Raw genomic sequence first — 17,898 nt, 5'->3', positions numbered from 1 at the left:
GACTCGGGGGCTCTGCTTGGCCGGCGAGCCGCCCCTCCGCCCCGGCTCCCTCCCGCCAGTCCGTGGAGCGCGCACCGCCTCGCCGCCCTTCCTACCCTCTTCCGTGGGCCTCTCGTCTGCGTTTGGCTCCAGCGACTCCGTTCTGCTAATCCTCTGGTGGTTTTCTGGGTTATTTAGGCAGGTGTAGGTGGAATCTAAGTGATCAGCAGGACGTGCGGTGAGCCCAGCGTCCTCCTAAGCAGCCATCTTGCCGCCGACCTGCAATCTCTCTTTTATTATTCACATATTCACTGGATTAGCACTTTTAATTTCCTTCAAGAACTCTTTCTTTGCATTCACAGCTTGGCTAACTGCTTAGCACAAGAGGCCCAGCTTTTGGCCTCTTTTGGTTTTCAACACTCATTCCTCACTAAGCTTAATCACTTCTAGCTTTTGATTTACAGTAACAGATGTGTGACCCTTCCTTTCACTTAAACACTTAGAGGAAGAGTCATTAATTGGCCTAATTTCAATATTGTTGTGTTTCAGGGAACAGGAAGACCTGAGAAGGAGGAGCAAGTTGGGGGAACAGCAGGTTGGTGGAGCATCAGAACACATACAACATTTATTGATTAAGTTTGCTATCTTACATGGCACCCCAAAACAATTATGGTCATAGTATCAAAGATCACTGATAATATATCATCATAAAAAATATAATAATCATGAAAAAATTTAAAATATTGTGAGAATTACCAAAATATGACATCGAGATATGAAGTGAGTAAATGGTGGAAAATGGTGGTGAAGTGGAAAATGGTGCCAATAGACCTGCTGGATCCAAGGTTACTACAAACCTTTAATTTGTAAAAAAATGCATTTTTGATGAAGTGCAATAAAGTGAAGTGCAATAAAATAATGTCTGCCTGTAAAAGGCACCCAAATAAGAAAGAGAGAAGTAAAATTGTCTCTGCAGATGACATATCTTATAAAAAATCCTAATGACTCCACACCACCCCCCCCATCCTGGTAGAACTAGTAAACAAACTCACTAAAGTTGCAGGATACAAAGTTAGGATACAAAAATAATTTGCATTTCTATACAAACTACCTGAAAAAAATTAAGAAAAAAAATCTCATTTACAGTAGCATCAAAAACAATGAGACTTAGAAATAAATTTAATCAAAACCCATGAGATATTGAGGGAAAAAAGCTGAAGAAAGCACAAATAAATGAAAAGATAATTTGTGTTCTTGATTTGGAAGAGTTAATATTGTTAAAATATCCATGTTACCCAAAGCAATTTATACATTCAACACACATTTCCAAAGGCATCAAAATTCCAAAGGCATTTTCACAGAAATAGAAAAAAACAATCCTAAAATACACGTGGAACAACAAAGGACTCTGAATAGTCAAAGCAATTTTGAGAAAGAACAGCAAAGCTGATTTCAAACGATATTACAAAGTCACAGTAATCAAAACAGTATATAGTACTGACATAAAAACAGGCATTTATACTAATGGTACAGAATAGAGAACCCAGAATAAAATCCACACATATATGGTCAACTAATCTTTGACAAGGGTACCAAGAACACACAATAGGGTAAGGGTCGTCTCCTCAATAAATGGTGTTGGGGCAACTGGATATCTATATGCAAAAAAATGACACTGAACCCCTATCTTACACCACTTATAAACACTCACTTGAAATGGGTTAAAGACTTAAATGTAAGACCTGAACCCATAAAATCTCTAGAAAAAAAATATAGGTAAAACTCCTTGACATTGGTCTTGGCAATGATTTTTTGGGGCATGACACCAAAAGCATAGGCAACAAAAGCAAAAATAAGTGGGACTATATTAAAGTAAAAAGCTAGTGAACAGCAAAGGAAACTATCAACAAAATGAAAAGACAACCTATGGGATAAAAGAAAATATTTGCAAGCCATATATTTAATGAGAGGTAATATCCAAAATAGAAAAGGAACTTATATAGCTCACTGACAAAAACCCAAACCCAAAAACCCAATGAGAAAATGGGTAGAGGATCTGAATAGACATTTCTCCAAAGGTGACATACAAATGGGCAACAGGAATATAAAAACGTGCTCCTTATCACTAATCATCAACAACATGCAAATCAAAGCTACCAAGAGATATTAGCTTGCATCTATTAGAATGGCTATTATCAAAAAGATAAGAAATAAATGTTGATGAGGATGTGGAAGACAGGAAGTCCTTGTACACTGTTGGGGAGAATACAAATTGGTATAGCCACTCTAGAAAATAGTATGGAATTTCCTCCAAAAATTAAGGATAGAACTACCCTATGATCCAGCAATCCTACTTCTGGGTATGTATCTAAAGGAAATAAAACCGGTATCTTGGAAAGCTATTTGCCTTCCATGTTCATTGCAGCATTATTCACAGTAGCCAAGATAATACAAACAACTTAACTGTCCATCAATGGATGAATGGATAAAGAAAATGTGAGACACACACACACACAAACACACACACACACACACACACACACAATAGAATATTATTTAGCCATAAAAAAGGAAAGAAATCCTACCATTTGCAACAACACAGATAAGCCTTGAGGACATTTGCTCAATAATGAAATAAACCAGACACAGAGAGAAAAATACTGTGTGGTATCACTTATATGTAGAATTAAAAAAAATTTTTTTTTGAACTGGCAAGTGTGGGGCTATAAAGAGAGAGGACCAAGTCAGAATCTCTCATGGTGAGGACATCTATGGTATGCACAGAGACCAGGGGTTGTCCACTATTATCTATTCTCACTTTCTTGCCAAGAAGAAGAACAGAACCCATATTTTTAGTTGGGTGCAGGATTATTTATTATTCTATTGTTTATTGTTTATTATTATAAAGACTGTATATCCCAGCTTCCCTTGTCACTAGGTATTGCCACATGACTATGTTTTGTCTAAGAGATTTGAGAATAGTAGTCATGTAATTGCTTCCAGAAGCCTTTCCTAATAGACATTTGGCATGTCTCTATTGTCTTATTTTTTTGTCCCATGTTCCATCCTGCTTTCTGGAAGTCTGATATGAAAGGCTGGAGTTAAAGTAGCCTCCTTGGACCACGAGTATGGATGCCATCTAAGGATGAAACAGTAGAGACTAGCATGGGCCCAGGTCTCTAAATGACTTTGTGAATCCACCATACCAGCCCTGAACTGCTGATCCCCAGGCTTTGACATGAAGAAGAGTTGAATTTCTATCTTATTTAAGCCACTGTCATTATGTGTTTCTGTTGCTTGCAGCCAAACCTAATTCCAACTGACACAGTGCAAGGAACAGCAAATAGGAAAGAACTAGCCAGAGAGTTTGAACAAGAGTAATTTAGTGTCATGGAAACCAAGGAAGGCAGAATTTCAGAACAGTGACCCACAGTGTGGAAGAGGATGAGGCCTGAGGACAAAGACACTATATTTGACAGCTTAAAGGTCACTGGTAGTTTTAAGTAAACACTGTCCAAGGTCAACTGCAAACCAAACCATATGAAAAGCCTCTTCATGGCATCTGCAAACACTCAGAACCTGCCAACTGACCTACATCTCGGGATCTGGAAGATGCTTATGCATTGTGAAGAGAAAAATATTTGCAGACTCACCTTATCTGCATAGACTGTATCAGTCTTCAAGAAATTAGTTAGAAACCATAGTCATTGTGAGAAAAAGCTGTCATTTAAAGGAGTGTTTCCAGCAGCGAGGGTGGAGAATGGATGAAGGGCAAGGGTCTACTCCATGGCACCCTCTTGTCAGTTGGCTAATACTCTCTGGTCCTTTATATCTCAACCTAGAGCCCCTCCCTCAGACAGACAGTCCCCTGACTCCACTGTTGTAGGCTCTTATAGCTCCCTAAACTTTTCCTCTATATCTCTCCTTGTTTAATATCTGCCTTCCTCAATAGGACCTTGTCTGGTTCGTTCACTGCTGTGTCCTCAGGGCCTAGCTGAGCATCTGGTAAAGAACAGCTGCTCAATGGAGTGCATGACATTTCTCCTTGCAGTGCTGGCACCAAACTCTTGGTGTTTTGCTTAGTTTGTTTCTTGTGCTTGAGGAAACACTTTGTGAAATTGTTTCTTCTCTTGGCTTCTCATTGTTTTCATCCTGAGAACTGATGAAGAGAGAGGGGAATGTGGAATTCCTAGTTGATGTCTACCTATGTTAGGGATGGTTGGTATCTTACTTACTTTCCTATTCCCTCACTGAAGGCACCAGGGAGCCATTTAGTATACAAAGACTATGTGGTACCCAAGGGTGTCTCAGAAGCTGAAGGAGTGAAGGAGGCTTCTGAAGTTCCCCCCAGAGTACCTTCCAGGGTGGAGTCATGCTATAAAGTACTCTAGGTCAGTGCCTATTAGAACATTACTTCAGATCCAGAGAAAGAGAGGTATTCCAATTCCTCACATTCTGGCCTTTACCTCCCCTCAAGCCCTATCTTCTTATCCTCTCTGTCCCCAATGTTACCCATTCTCAAGACTCATATTAAATGCCACCCTCTCTGGGGATCCTTCCCTGGTCACCCAGTCCAGGCACATATCTTTGTCCCCCGAGCTCCAACAACACCTGCTATCTGATGTTCCTTTGAAAATTAGCACATTCTGTCTAGTGGTGTTCGCCTGATTTTCAGATGGGTATTCAGCTTCCTGAAAGGGTGCTGCCTTGAACTTCTGCATAGCCCGTGAGTATAGCTTTATACAATATAGATATCAGGAAATAGCTACTGGTTGACTGACCATTTCTTAGCTCTGCTCTTCATTTGCTGAAGCGAAGAAAACACACATGCACGACAACAGCAAACCTTGCCTGCCCCTGTTTCATGGCTTCTCATCTTGGACTGTCAGACATACTACAAGTTGCAGGGACCTTAATTTATTTTTCTATTTCAAAAAAAAATCACCCACAACCTCCTGTGGCTAGTAACTTCTAAACTGTAGTAGCTGATTATAAGTAAGATGTATGTAATTGTTTATCAGCAAGCTTTAAATAAACACATAAATTTCAGTGTCTCTTCTTATTGGATTTTCTGACATGTTGGAATTGATCTGAGATCTCATTGAAATGTAAACTATAAACTAGCATCTGAGGCTCTTAAATCAGAGGCGGGAATAGAGATAATAGAGTGGTTAGCACCTTTGAGAAGCGTATCTATTTGGTAGAATGGTTAGCTGGTTATATTTTGTCAGCCAAAAAAAAAAAATGACAGCTTCATTTGCATAGGACTGCAGTGATTGATTCTCATCCCAGCTGCTCTTCCTTTGTCTCCTCTCCAAAGTAGAGGCTTTGGGCTGAGAACAGTGGGGATAGGCCACAGTCAGAAGTAACCTCTTCTTGTGACATAACTAAGATTCTCATCATCAAACGCTCCTTTTGGAACCATTTCTCATAATGACTGTATTAGTCAGGATTCCCCAGAGAAACAGAACAAAGAGAGAAGATTTATGGTAAGAATCAGCTCACATGACTATGGGGGCTGAGAAGTCCCACAGTCTGCTGTTTGCAAGGTGGACTGCCAGGAAAACCCATGGTATTAGTCCAAGTCCAAAGTACTGAGAACTGATGGTATAACTCCCAGTCCTGGGGCAAAGTCCTGAGAACCACGGGCCTGTTGGTGTAAGTTCCTATGTCCAAAGGCCCAGAAGCTCCAATGTCCATGGATAGAAGATGAACATCCCATCCCAAGAATAAGGAGTGAATTTACCCTTCCTTTGCCTTTTTGTTCCATTGGGGCCCCCAGTGGATTGGAACATGCCTACCCACATTGGTAAGGATGGATCTCTTAGTCCTTGATTTAAATGCTTCCAGAAACACCCTTCCAGAGACACCTAGAAATACTACCTTATCAGCTATCTGGGCATCCCTTAGCTCAGTCAAGTTGATACATAAAATTAACCATCACAGTGACAATCCCATTATCTCATTTTAATTGCATTAGGGCTCATTTTAAGCAACTTTGCCAAGTCAGAAACATGACCCTTTATGTAAAACCCCAAGTTATTCAGAGGTTGGACAGATGCACATTTAATGATGGCAGAGGTAACACAGGCACAGGTGGCTATAATGAAGGTCTTGGGACACACCTCACAATGATGTCAGTGCACTAACTTGCATTAGCACACCAGCCATGATTCCTCAAGTAGTGTCTAAAAGGCAGCCCTCCTCTCTAGGTTGCAAGCTTGAACTTGGACTGTGCTAAACCTCTTCCATACTCTAAGCTGTTACGTTTGTTTTAAGGGATTATGTTTGCTATAATGGATTATGGATTGATAATCTCATACTGTTATTGAAAGCTTTCTTGCTGAACCAAGTTGAGTCAGAAATTACTGATGATTTTTTAGGGACATATATTAGAACCAGTCTAAACCACAATCTCGCAGGACAAATTGCCCAGATTAAAAGAAAAGGAAATAACTCCCTTCTGACAGGAAAAATAATCCTAACACAGAAATCACTGTATTTCCTGATAGCACATATCCAAATAGAGAGTGAATTTGTGTTTCCCCTTTTTATCTGCATATAGAAAAAAAAGAATTTCAAAAGCACTTGGTTGTCAAAGAGATGATGGAAAATCCTGAGAAGGCAACCCAGTGCCCTTTACTTAGAAAAACTCGGGAGACCCTGCTTGTTAAAAAAAGTTCCAAGACTGACAGAAAGCTGTTTACAAGGGTTTTTGCCACGGAAAGTCCCAAACAGGTCCAAAATGAAGAAAAATTTGACATGATTTAAATAGTTGCATCCTCCTCACATCAACAAGAGATAAATTAAGCCACAATTGATAATGGTTAAATGTTTTCTTTTTCTTTTTTTAAGGTGTACAACGTGATGATTTGTATGTATATGTTGTGAAACAATTACCTCGATCAAGTTAATTAACACATCCATCACTTCACATAGTCACATTTTTTGGGTAGTGAGAACACTTATGGTCTCTCTTAGCAAATTTCAAGTATAATGTACAGTATTGTTAACTTTAGTCACCCTGTGGTACATTAGATCCACAGAAGTTATTCATCTTGTAACGAAAAGTTCATACTCTTTGACCTACGTCTCTCATTTCCCCCACCGTCCCAGCCCTTGCCAACCACTATTCTACTCAGTTTTTATGAGTTCAGCTTTTTTCTTTTTGATTCCACAAATGTCAGTGATGCCGTATAGCATTTGTCTTTCTGTGTCTGGCTTATTTTACTTACAGGGGTAAGGAAGAAAATACAGTCTCAAGGGAGTAATAGGTTGAATAAAAATGTAAGGTTTTCTTTCCCTAGATGAGTGGACTTAAAATTCTTTTGATTGCTTGCCCCCAGGGTGGGGGGTTGAGAAACCAGGTACCTGCTCTAACATCTCTAAGTTAACACTTAAAATTTTTCCTTCAATTCAGGTAGTAGCAAAGAATGTAATTTCTAGTATATTATAAATATTTATATTTTCAAATAAAATGGTTACATGTCTGACTTAAATGTGTCCCATCTAAATGCCACACTGCCACCAGCATAGCTGTTCTCTAACAAAGGGTTTTTTCAACATTCCTTTTATTCCTTTTCATATTTTTATCCCACTCTCCTTAAAGAATTTTATTCCATTGTAGATTCTTGTGTTTGAAAGTCTTTTATTGCTGACCCTATCATAGTTACCCATAACAAAGTATTTACACAAACTGAAATAAGATGTTAAAATATTTCCTGTGAATGTGAAGCTGGGAAAAGTCACCCTTTTTCCTGGATTACACTAGTGCACCATTGGTTGAACCACATGCACCCCCATGCCTTTCCTGGGTAATGTGCAGGGAAGGACACCTGTCAGCAATGAGGTGGAAATAAGAGCTGGTGTGATCAGGGCCATTCATTCTGAAGGAGACATATTTAGAAAGGAGTACTATGGTAGGTGGATCAGTTCTACTTTTCTATAACATCGTGCAACCATACCTTCACCCTGGCCTCCTGGTGGCTGGAGTATGCTTCCCACTCATGGCCTCCAGCATGGTTTACTGACTTGCTTCAGTGGATAAATGTGAGCAAAAGCTTGAAAAGTGCTTGTGCAGTTTGGTTTGGGTTCTAGTGCTTCTGCAGTTGCAGTGAGAAGACAATGCTCCGGGTAGCTGCTGCCCTCCACTGGGCCACAAATAAGATATGGAATTAAGCTGATGCAGCCAGGGCCCATCACTTAATGGTAGGGCCCACTGCAAAATGAAAATGTGGGGCATCAGGATTCAATCCCTCTTTCTCCTGGCTTACCACCTCCATCCATGGTGGATGGCAACACCCAATGGGTAGAAATCTCCATGCAGGGGTGCACTTGGTACCTGGATTGGGAGTGAACAAGAAATCCTTGCCCATTGCCCACCAAATGTGCCATGACACTGCCAGTGTGAATAGCCACCACCTTGTCCCACCTTAAGACACTGCAGAACATGTGCCTGAATGGTCCTCCCTGTGGTCATGTTCAGAACCCCATGGGGACAGAGGGCAGCAGTGGTCACTGGGCATGCATGGAGAACTGATGGCTGAGTACCTATCCAGGAGGGCAGGGAGATAGGAGAAGGCAGCACCACGTGCGAATTGAGGCTTAAAGCCCCTGGAGCATGCAGCAAGTATTGTACTGAATACCTTCAGACTTCACTCACAAAACATGAATGTCTTGGGTCCATCCCAGAGTATTAAAGCACAAGTGCAAGGTCCTATTAAGTGTAGGGCTCTGTAAAATTGCATTGATCACACAACCTGGAGCCAGCCCTAGCCCAACAAACTGCAGACCTGCAGCCTGAATAGGGGCATCCCACCTGACCCACAGCTGCCCTAAGGATGGACGATTGTTGTTTTGAGTCACATTGTGTTGGGGTGGTTTGTTCTGCAGCATCATTGTGGCAATGGCTGAATGACACAAGTTCTCATGGAAATTCAGGTTCTAAAATTTAGTTTCACTAAAACCACCCATGCCTATTTGCCCCTTAGGAAGTCTCCGTGTGCTCGTAAGGATACAGGTTGTCCAATTTGAGGTCTTTGGCCCAGAGATCAAAGGTTGGGTGGAGTGTGAGAGAGTGTGTGAGACAGTTAAAAAGGAAGAGGGTTGTGGTCAGCAAGTGGGATTCTGCAGCTGGTGAGGTCAGGGGAAGAGCAAGTCGGGGGATGGCCTTGCTGGAGGACGGAGGCCATGACCTGAGGAGGTAGGGTGCAGAGATGCTGTGGAGCCAGTGGTGCTGTGGGTCCCAGTGGACTCTATGTCACCCATTAGCAGCAGTGTCACTGAGTGGTGATGCACATGGGCTTGTAGTCAGACAGGCAACCTGCATCTGCTAGTCCCTCCCTTTGCACTTACCTGTGTAACAGCAGGCATTCACTTATCTCCTGAGGGCTTTCCTTTCCTTATCTGTCCTGTGCTACAGTGTAATTCTATGAATTTCACACATAATCCATGAAAAGTCTTCAGCACAATACCTAGCACTTTGTAGGCACTCAGGAAATGTTAGCTGTTTATTATTTTGCAAGATGATGGGAGTTAGGTAACCTGTATTAGTCTCCTGTGGTTGTTGCAAAAAATTAGCACAAACTGGGTGACTTGAAACAACAGAAATGTGTTCTTTCACAGTTCTGGAGGCTGGAGGTCCACAGTTAAGTTGTCGTCAGGGCTGTGCTTCCTCCACATACTTGAGGGGAGATTCCACTCCTTGCTTCTTCCTCCCTCTGGTGGCTGCAGAATTCCTTCCTTTACTTGGGGCTCCTCTCTCTAGACTCTGCCTCCTTTGTCACATTCCCTCCTCCTCTTCCATCTTCCCGTCTCTCTGTGTGCTTCTGATCATGACCCTTGTTATTAGATTTCAGGCCCACCTGGATAATCCAGGATGCTCTCCTCCTCTAAAGATCCTTAACTTCATTACATCTGAGAAAAAACCCTTTTCCCAAAGAAGTTCATATCCACAGTTTCCAAGGATTAGGATACAGACATACCTTTTTGGGGGGACATCATGCACCACATGACAGTGCCCTTGTCTGTAATGAAAGTGTTGGCAGCACTAGCTGGCAAGAAAAGGCAGAGAGTGGCAATTCTCCCCTTCCCAGATATACAGGGTATAGATAGTTTACATCTTCAGGCATAGGGCTTCATGGGAGGCACCGCTCATGGAAAACATTAGGCTTCACCAGGGTCAGAAGGAGGGGTATGTAACCGAAGTAGTAACCCTCAAATATAGCAGATTCCTGATGGAACACAGTGTATGCCATGTTTAGAAGATGGACTAGTGCAGGGGAGCAGAAGAGACTCAGGAAGATGGAATGAGAAAATGCCAGGGAATGAGTATTAAGGCTGGCAGGCTAGAAGGACGTCAAGGCCAAAGCTGGTGAACCAACTGCTGATACTCATCCCCCACCATCCTTAGCAGAGCCCCCTCCCACTTTCCATTTACCCCACCACTCAGACCCCTCACCCTGAGCTCTACGAACAAAAGCTCTGTATGCCTTTGAGTCACCACAGGCAGTGGGGTTGGCTTGCTTTGGTGTGTAGAGAGTGAGTGGTTGAACTTCTACCAATTTTATGTTTTCATCTGGAATATCACTATGCAATCCTTACAGTAAGATAATGGTTTTCTTTTCATAATAGATACCATATCCGTATCAATTTAGTTCTTCCCACTCTTTATCCCATGGGAAGCATTGTACTAATGAAAGGTTTCAAATCAACCCTGAAGGGAATGATTAAGGTTTACAGATCATTGTGCTCTCAGTCAGGATAAGTTATCACATATTATCTGCATATATAAAGGCCACCCTAGGAATACTCCGACTTCTCCCTTTTTGAATTAATATTTGGAGGGGGGGAACAATTAAATTCATCTAGAAAGAGTGATCTGGAAAGCCTATAGTTGGCTTTAAGTTCTGAAGAGAAATTATGAAACGTAGGTAGGTCAAGAGAGTGGAGAGGAGATTTGGTGAAAGAAAAGCAGTGTATAAAATTAATTTTTAACTTTTTTGGGGGAGGATGTCATTGACTTCTTTGAGGATCTGTTGGAAACTATGGATTCTTTCCCTAGACAGACTCACATAAGCGTATACATACAAAATCCCACATGCAGTACTCAGTTGCTGAAAGCCCAACCACGGGGTTCTAGGGATGGATCCCTGGGGCCCAGTTAAGGCCATCTGGAGCATAATAGGCTCTAAGAGTAACAGAAACACCAGCTCCACTGGAAGTGATAGTTAACATGGGAGAAGAGAAGAGGTTGGAAAACTAGGTAGGGAATCTTGCTCAAATGGCAAGATTCAGGAAACATAACTGCATTCTGGGGTGGGCATGTTAAATATTTTGGACAGGATGCACACCAAAAATCAGGGATCCCAGGTGGTAGACCAGTCAACTTCTTGGCTTTAATGGCCTCATGGGTAAAATGGGAATGTTCTCAGGGTCAGCATGAAAACAAAGCGAGATAATATAGTGAAAGTGTTTTGTAAACCTTTTAGTTTACAAAGTATCAAATGGAGGTTCAGGAAGATTAACCTGGTTGTGACCTGATGGGCATATGCCTTCATAGTCCTCAATGAGGGATCAGGAAACATGTAGTGTGGCTTCAGACTATTAGTCGGGGCAAGAGATTGAGAACATTCATGGACATATAAAGTAAACCAGGTGGAATGAACTTACCATTTTTGAAATAAGGGGTAATATGCCAAGTAGATTATCACTTTTTAGTGTGAATGCAAAGGTCTTGAGTGAGATCAGGAAGAAGATAAGAAATGTTAATCCTGAAAGCCCCTGAATTTTTCCAGAGGTCTTCCTTCCAAAACCAGATGGTACATGAATTAGATTTTCTGTGAATTATAGAATATTAAATTTTATAACCAAACCAAATTGATGTCTTATGCCTGGAACCAGTGAACTATTGAATCTATTGGGAACAGCTTAGATTATCTTAACTATTGATTCATGAAAAAGGTTTTGGCAAATGGTCTAAGACAAGGAATCAAGCCAGAAACAGCATTTGTCATACCAGATGGGTTGACTCACCCTTTGGACTGAAAAATTCACCTGTCTTTTTGTGCGAACTGCCTATTGGTCTATTAGTTGGAGCAGAGACATTTGTTATATCATATATCAATGGGTGAGTCTTGATAATTCAATGTATATGAATTTCTGGGATGCTTCAGTTTGGTGCTAAATGTTATCAATAAAGCTGGTCTTTAAGAGAAACAATAAAAACCCATTTGGACGTCCAAAGGTCAGCTCTTTGGAAGAAAGGATGGAAAATTGGTCCATAGCCACTTTGGGAGAAAGAAGTCACATTAGAGGTTGAGAGTCAACTACCACATGGAAGAGACAAGTGAGATCATCTACACTACAGGATAGTAAATAAGACATTGTCCCTTCTCTGGGGGCCACAGTGGGACCTTCGTGTCTTAATGCCAAAAGGTAACTCCCTAAAAAGTCATTTGGATTCAAAGTTGTAACGATTACTCTTCCTTCAACTTTCCCCTGGTTGTCTGATGTTCATCATTTAAAGTTCAGCCCAAATGTCACCTCCTACCTGGGTAGCTCCCTACCTTCTCCACCCCCATCCTGCCACCTGGACGCTGTGTCATATTATTAACTCCCATTACCTGTTTAGGATCTGCCTTCCTCTCATAAAGGATCTTGTCTGTCTTGCTCCCTAGCACACAGCTGACCCATATTTGTCAAATAGATGAATTTGTGAAGCTTTTGGAACCTTGAAAGAAACCCTGATTTGCTTACCAGTTCTTAGAGTCCCAGTCCTTTTGTATTACATATTCTGACAAGTCTTTTGGGTTCTATACCTGTAAGATATCTCCCTGTTTCTGCTGCTGCTGCTGCTGCAGAATTTCCTTACGTCTGGACCACTGCAATGACCTCTGAAGGGTTCTGCCTGCCTTTGCTCTCTCCATCCACTCCAGCTCACTCTGTAAACCCTGTGCTGGATCAATTTTTGATTTCCTATTTGAAAAATTAAGCCATCAGTCTGACTTTCATGTACCCCCCAAATCTGCCCTGTTTCCCATCTTTTTCTTTTTGTACCCTTTGACTCAGTTAAGTCAAAATACTCCTCTGTTTCCATACACAGCCTGGATCTTCCTGCCTCTGAGTCTCGGCTCAAGTTGTTCTGTTTACTTGCCCAAATATTAGCCAAATTTAAGACCGAACTCAAGCTCCTCCAAGGAGCTCTCCCAGATTTCACTAACCTGAAAGTGACCTTGCTCCTTTCAACTTTTCTAACACTGTATTTGTTCCTCTTTTAAAGTATGCAGCACTTTATATAAACGCCTGGCCTTCTCCACTAGACCATGAAGTAGTCAGGGGTAGGACTACATCTTACCTCTAGTGCACTAAGCACAGAGCCTCCCACATAGGAGCTACTCTACAAGCGTCACAGAACACGGGACCATGTCTGCATTCTTGTTTGGGTTCAGTTTTATTTTAAGCACAGGAAAATGCAAAACATCCTGGAATATATTACTTACAATTATTGCCAAGGGGAAGAAATCTGTCTCCTATATGAAGAGCTGCCTGGCCATAGATTGTGGTTGGGAATAGTAAAAACAATCACATAGAACTTTACAGTTTGCAACAGGCTCTGCTTCATTTGATCCCACAAGCTTGTGAGGTGAGTTGGTGTATTATAGGTGTTCTGGTTCATAGCTAAGGAACTGGAGACTCTGGCAGGAGAAATTACATGAGGTGCAAGAACCAGTAGGTGGTGGGGCTAGAACTCAGGTCTTGTGATTTCTCACCCTTGTCCACTGCTGTCCTCCAGCCCTCGTCATGAGGTGGGTGGAGACTTTGATAAATTCTTACTGCATTTTAGACAGATGGCCCCTGAAACTCCAGTATTTCTAGATAGGCATTCATCCTGGGCAAGAAAGAAGGTAAATGAGTTAAGCTTTCAATTCCAGATGCTGGAATAAAGAACAGTTTAAAAAAGTGTTAGAGTTTGAGTAGAATGTGATTGAGACATTTTATAAGTTAAGCGGAAAAGATGCTTACCTGTGAACTAAAAGCTGGTCAAGCATAGGTATCTTTGTGCTGGACTCCCTGTGTTTCCTAGAATATAAAAAGTAGCAAGTGGTAAGAGAAAGTGTTCAGCATCAGACCTACAGAAGCCTGGGCTCAAGCCCCAGCCTTACCACTTCTGACTGGCTGGCTTTGACAAAATGGCAGTCTGAACCTACCTCTCCTTGTCTGTAAATGAAACAGTCATCATAATCATGTCTCAGCGCTATGAATCCATCATCCCATTCAGTTCTCCCCACATGCTGAAAGTAGGTATTTTACTTACTGTTTGTTTGTTACTATTGTTTTTACTCCTTTCTCATTCTATAGATAAGGAAATGCCGAAGCAAGAAGATGAACCACAGTACAGTATTCACTAACCCATGTGCCCGCTTCCATCTATAGAACCTGGGATCCGAGGGAGACCCATCCCAGCAGGGTTCATGTGAAGGTTAGATAAGAAAATGTGTTTGAAGTGTCAAGATGATATTAATTAGATCCCTTCTCATGTTTTAAAATAAATGGTTGTGAATATCTCCAGGTATCTGTATTTCTTTAAATCATGTTTGAATTATAAGCCCTTTGTTTAATGATAATGATTAGTCAATCAAGCTTATGTTTATACTCAGCTTTTTTTTCTTTTTTTCATGGGGTGGGGGGAAAGCTCATCATCAGAACCTGAGGCAGAGCCAAGCACCGCCCCCACCAGCCACAGCAGAGTAGTGGCTGAGAAAGGCCCTAGGAAGCAGAGAAGAGCCTTTGAAGTTCTGCTTTTGCAAAACAAACCTATAAAAGGTGGCGTATATCAAAAGCACAGTAATGAATTGCCTTGAAACTGGTGTCTGCTTTGCTTTAGTGTTTTGCTTTTTTTTTTTTTAAAGATATAAGTGCCTGTCTTTTTCTTGTTTTCTTTTTGTTTTTTAAGTTTTATTTTAATTCCAGTTAGTTAACATACAATGTTACATTAGTTTCAGGTGTACAATATAGCTATTCCACAACGCCACACATCAGCTTCATGTGAATGTTTAATGGGGAGTTACAGAAGTTAATTAAGGGAAGAATACATTGTACAGGAATTGTTGATGGGTCTAGAAAGGCTTAAAACTGTGTTTAACATAAATGTTTTCATCAGACTTTCTTACCCTCCCTAACGATCATTCTAGCATCCAGGGACTAGAGAACATTCCAGAGGGGACCTGGAAGAGGGCAGAACTACAAGATGAACAGGACCAAGACTGATTCCAAATCTTTGCTCTAGTTCGCATTAGCTGTGCAATCTTCAACCAATGCCCATACACTCTTGCAACCCTGTGGCAGAGATTGTGTTTCTCAAACCATTTCATTTTCTCTGGGCAAACAGAAGTCAGCAGTGGTCCTGGGACTGATTCATGGTACGTGCAAGGCTGTGTTAAAATTCTTCGTTTTGCCACCTGGAATTCTCCCCCACCCCCAAATAATTATGTTTTTCTAACACAAAAACTATGACATACTTACTGTGGAAAATTTGAAAAGAAAATTTAGAATGAAAATATCCACCGCCTAAAATGATCACTATTAATATCATGGCATATTTCTTAAGGTAAGCGTATTCTTACCATAGTTGAGAACACAATGCCCATACGATTCTCTATCCATTATTTTTTTCTGCTTGCCATGATCATAAGCATTTCTTTACGTCACTAAAAGTTATTTATTAGGCCTTATTTTCAGGAGTTCCATAATATTCCATTATAAGGATGTACCATAATTTCTCTAACCAATTCCTTATTGTTTGATAGTTAGATCGTTTCCAGTTTTTCAGCTGTACAACATGCTGCAATGGCTGTTCTGTAAATTTTGGATTGCTTCCTTTGCAGTCTGAATTCTTCAAGGGGATTCAGGTTTTAGACTTGGGTAATATGTGGAAAACCATTACTGTATCAGAAACAACATGATTTCTGAAATGTAACAGCATTAGGAGGTCAACTGTGGGAACTGGGCTGTAGAGGCCTTGGAGAAGGTGGTTGAGATTCTTGAAAAAGACTGAAGGAAATTCTTTCCTGCACCAGCTCTAGGGAGAGGGGCACAGCTGTCTGAGCATGAGAGACAATGGAGGGTCCTCCCTCCAGTTTTCTTTGAGGGTCAGGCAAACCCTTTCTTGGTAGAGTCTAGCCTCATGTTTCATGAGCTGGTGGCAATTCTGCCTCACCACACTTCTTGAGGTTTATCCCTTTACACTTGTTTATTTTTTTTTGACCCACACCTGCGTTTTTTTTGACCCACACCTGCGTTTTTTTTAATTGAGCTATAATTAACATGCCCTAACATTCACTCTTTTAAAGTATATAATTCAATGGTTTTAATATAATCACAAGGTTGTGCAACAATCACCATTATCTAACTCCAGAACGTTCTCATCACCCCAAAAAGAAATGCATACCAATCAGCAGCTCTTCTCTTACTGTCCAAACCCTTAACTCCTCACAACAACTAATTGACTTTCCTGTCTCTATGGATTTGCTTATTCTAAACTTCATAGACATGGAGTCTATAATAGGTGGCCTTTTATGTCTGGATTCTTTCACTTAGCACAGTGTTTTCAAGGATCATCCATGTTGTAACATGTATCCATACTTAAATTTTTAAGGCTAAACAATATTCCATTTTATAGATACACCAGATTTGTTTATCCACTCAACAGTTCATGGACATGTGGGTTGTTTCCTTGTTTGCGCTATTATGAATAAGGCTGCTATGAACATTTAATTCTAACTTAACTTGTGTACAAGTTATTATGTTATTATGTGGATACATAGTTTCAATTCTCATATACCTAGGACTGGAATTCCTGTTTAACTCCCTTTTTAACTTATTGCAGAACTGCCAAACTATTTCTGAAAAGGAACGCACATTTCTCATGCCCTCCACAATGTATAAGAGTTCCAATGTCTGAAGAAAAATGAATCTGGACCACTTTCTTACACCATACACAAAAATAAACTCAAAATAGATGAAAGACCTAAACGTAAGACAGGAAGCCATCAAAATCCTTGAAGAGAAAGCAGCAAAAGCCTCTTTGACCTTGGCCACAGCAACTGCTTACTCAACACGTCTCCAGACACAAGGAAAACAGAAGCAAAAATGAACTATTGGGACCTCATCAAGATAAAAAGCTTCTGCACAGAGAAGGAAACAATCAGTAAAACTAAAAGGCAACCAATGGAATGGGAGAAGATATTTGCAAGTGACATATCAGATAAAGGGTTAGTTTCCAAAATCTATAAAGAACTTATCAAACTCAACACCCAAAGAACAAATAATCCAGTGAAGAAATGGGCAAAAGACATGAATAGACACTTCTCCAAAGGAGACATCCAGATGGCCAGCTGACACATGAAAAAATGCTCAACATCATTCATCATCCGGTAAATAAAAGTCAAAACCACAATGAGATACCACCTCACACCTGTCAGAATGGCTAACATTAACAATTCAGGCAACAACAGATGTCCACAAGGATGTGGAGAAAGAGGATCTTTTTTGCACTGCTGGTAGGAATGTAAGCTGGTATAGCCACTCTGGAAAACAGTATGGAGGTTCCGCAAAAAATTAAAAATAGAACTACCCTATGACGTAGCATTTGCACTACTAGGTATTTATCCAAGGGATACAGCTATGCTGTTTATACAGGCACATGCACCCCAATGTTTATAGCAACACTGTCAACAATAGCCAAAGTACGGGAAGAGCCCAAATGTCCATCGATGGATGAATGGATATAGAAGAAATAAAGAAGATACACAGTGGAGTATTACTGGGCAATCAAAAAGAATGAAATCTTGCCATTTGCAACTATGTGGATGGAACTAGAGGGCAATATGCTAAGCGAAGTTAGAGAAAGACAAATATCAT

The 17,898-nt window shown here is 40.9% G+C and overlaps 1 long non-coding RNA gene across 2 annotated transcripts; it reads left to right on the top strand.

The window, feature by feature from the left end:
- The first annotated feature begins 456 nt into the window (after nt 1-456).
- LOC122489278 lies at nt 457-17,016 on the top strand. 2 transcript variants are annotated; one of them, XR_006298887.1, is made up of 3 exons: nt 457-574; nt 14,338-14,802; nt 16,865-17,016. It is a non-coding gene; the product is annotated as an uncharacterized LOC122489278 (long non-coding RNA). The 2 variants fall into 2 exon arrangements; XR_006298886.1 differs by lacking the exon at nt 16,865-17,016 and adding an exon at nt 15,171-15,557 and having other exon boundaries at nt 458-574.
- The last annotated feature ends 882 nt before the right edge of the window (nt 17,017-17,898 follow it).

Source organism: Prionailurus bengalensis, chromosome B2, assembly GCF_016509475.1.
Source record: "Prionailurus bengalensis isolate Pbe53 chromosome B2, Fcat_Pben_1.1_paternal_pri, whole genome shotgun sequence".
In the NCBI taxonomy this organism is placed as follows: Eukaryota; Metazoa; Chordata; class Mammalia; order Carnivora; family Felidae; genus Prionailurus; species Prionailurus bengalensis.
This window is presented reverse-complemented; position numbering and strand designations above follow the sequence as displayed.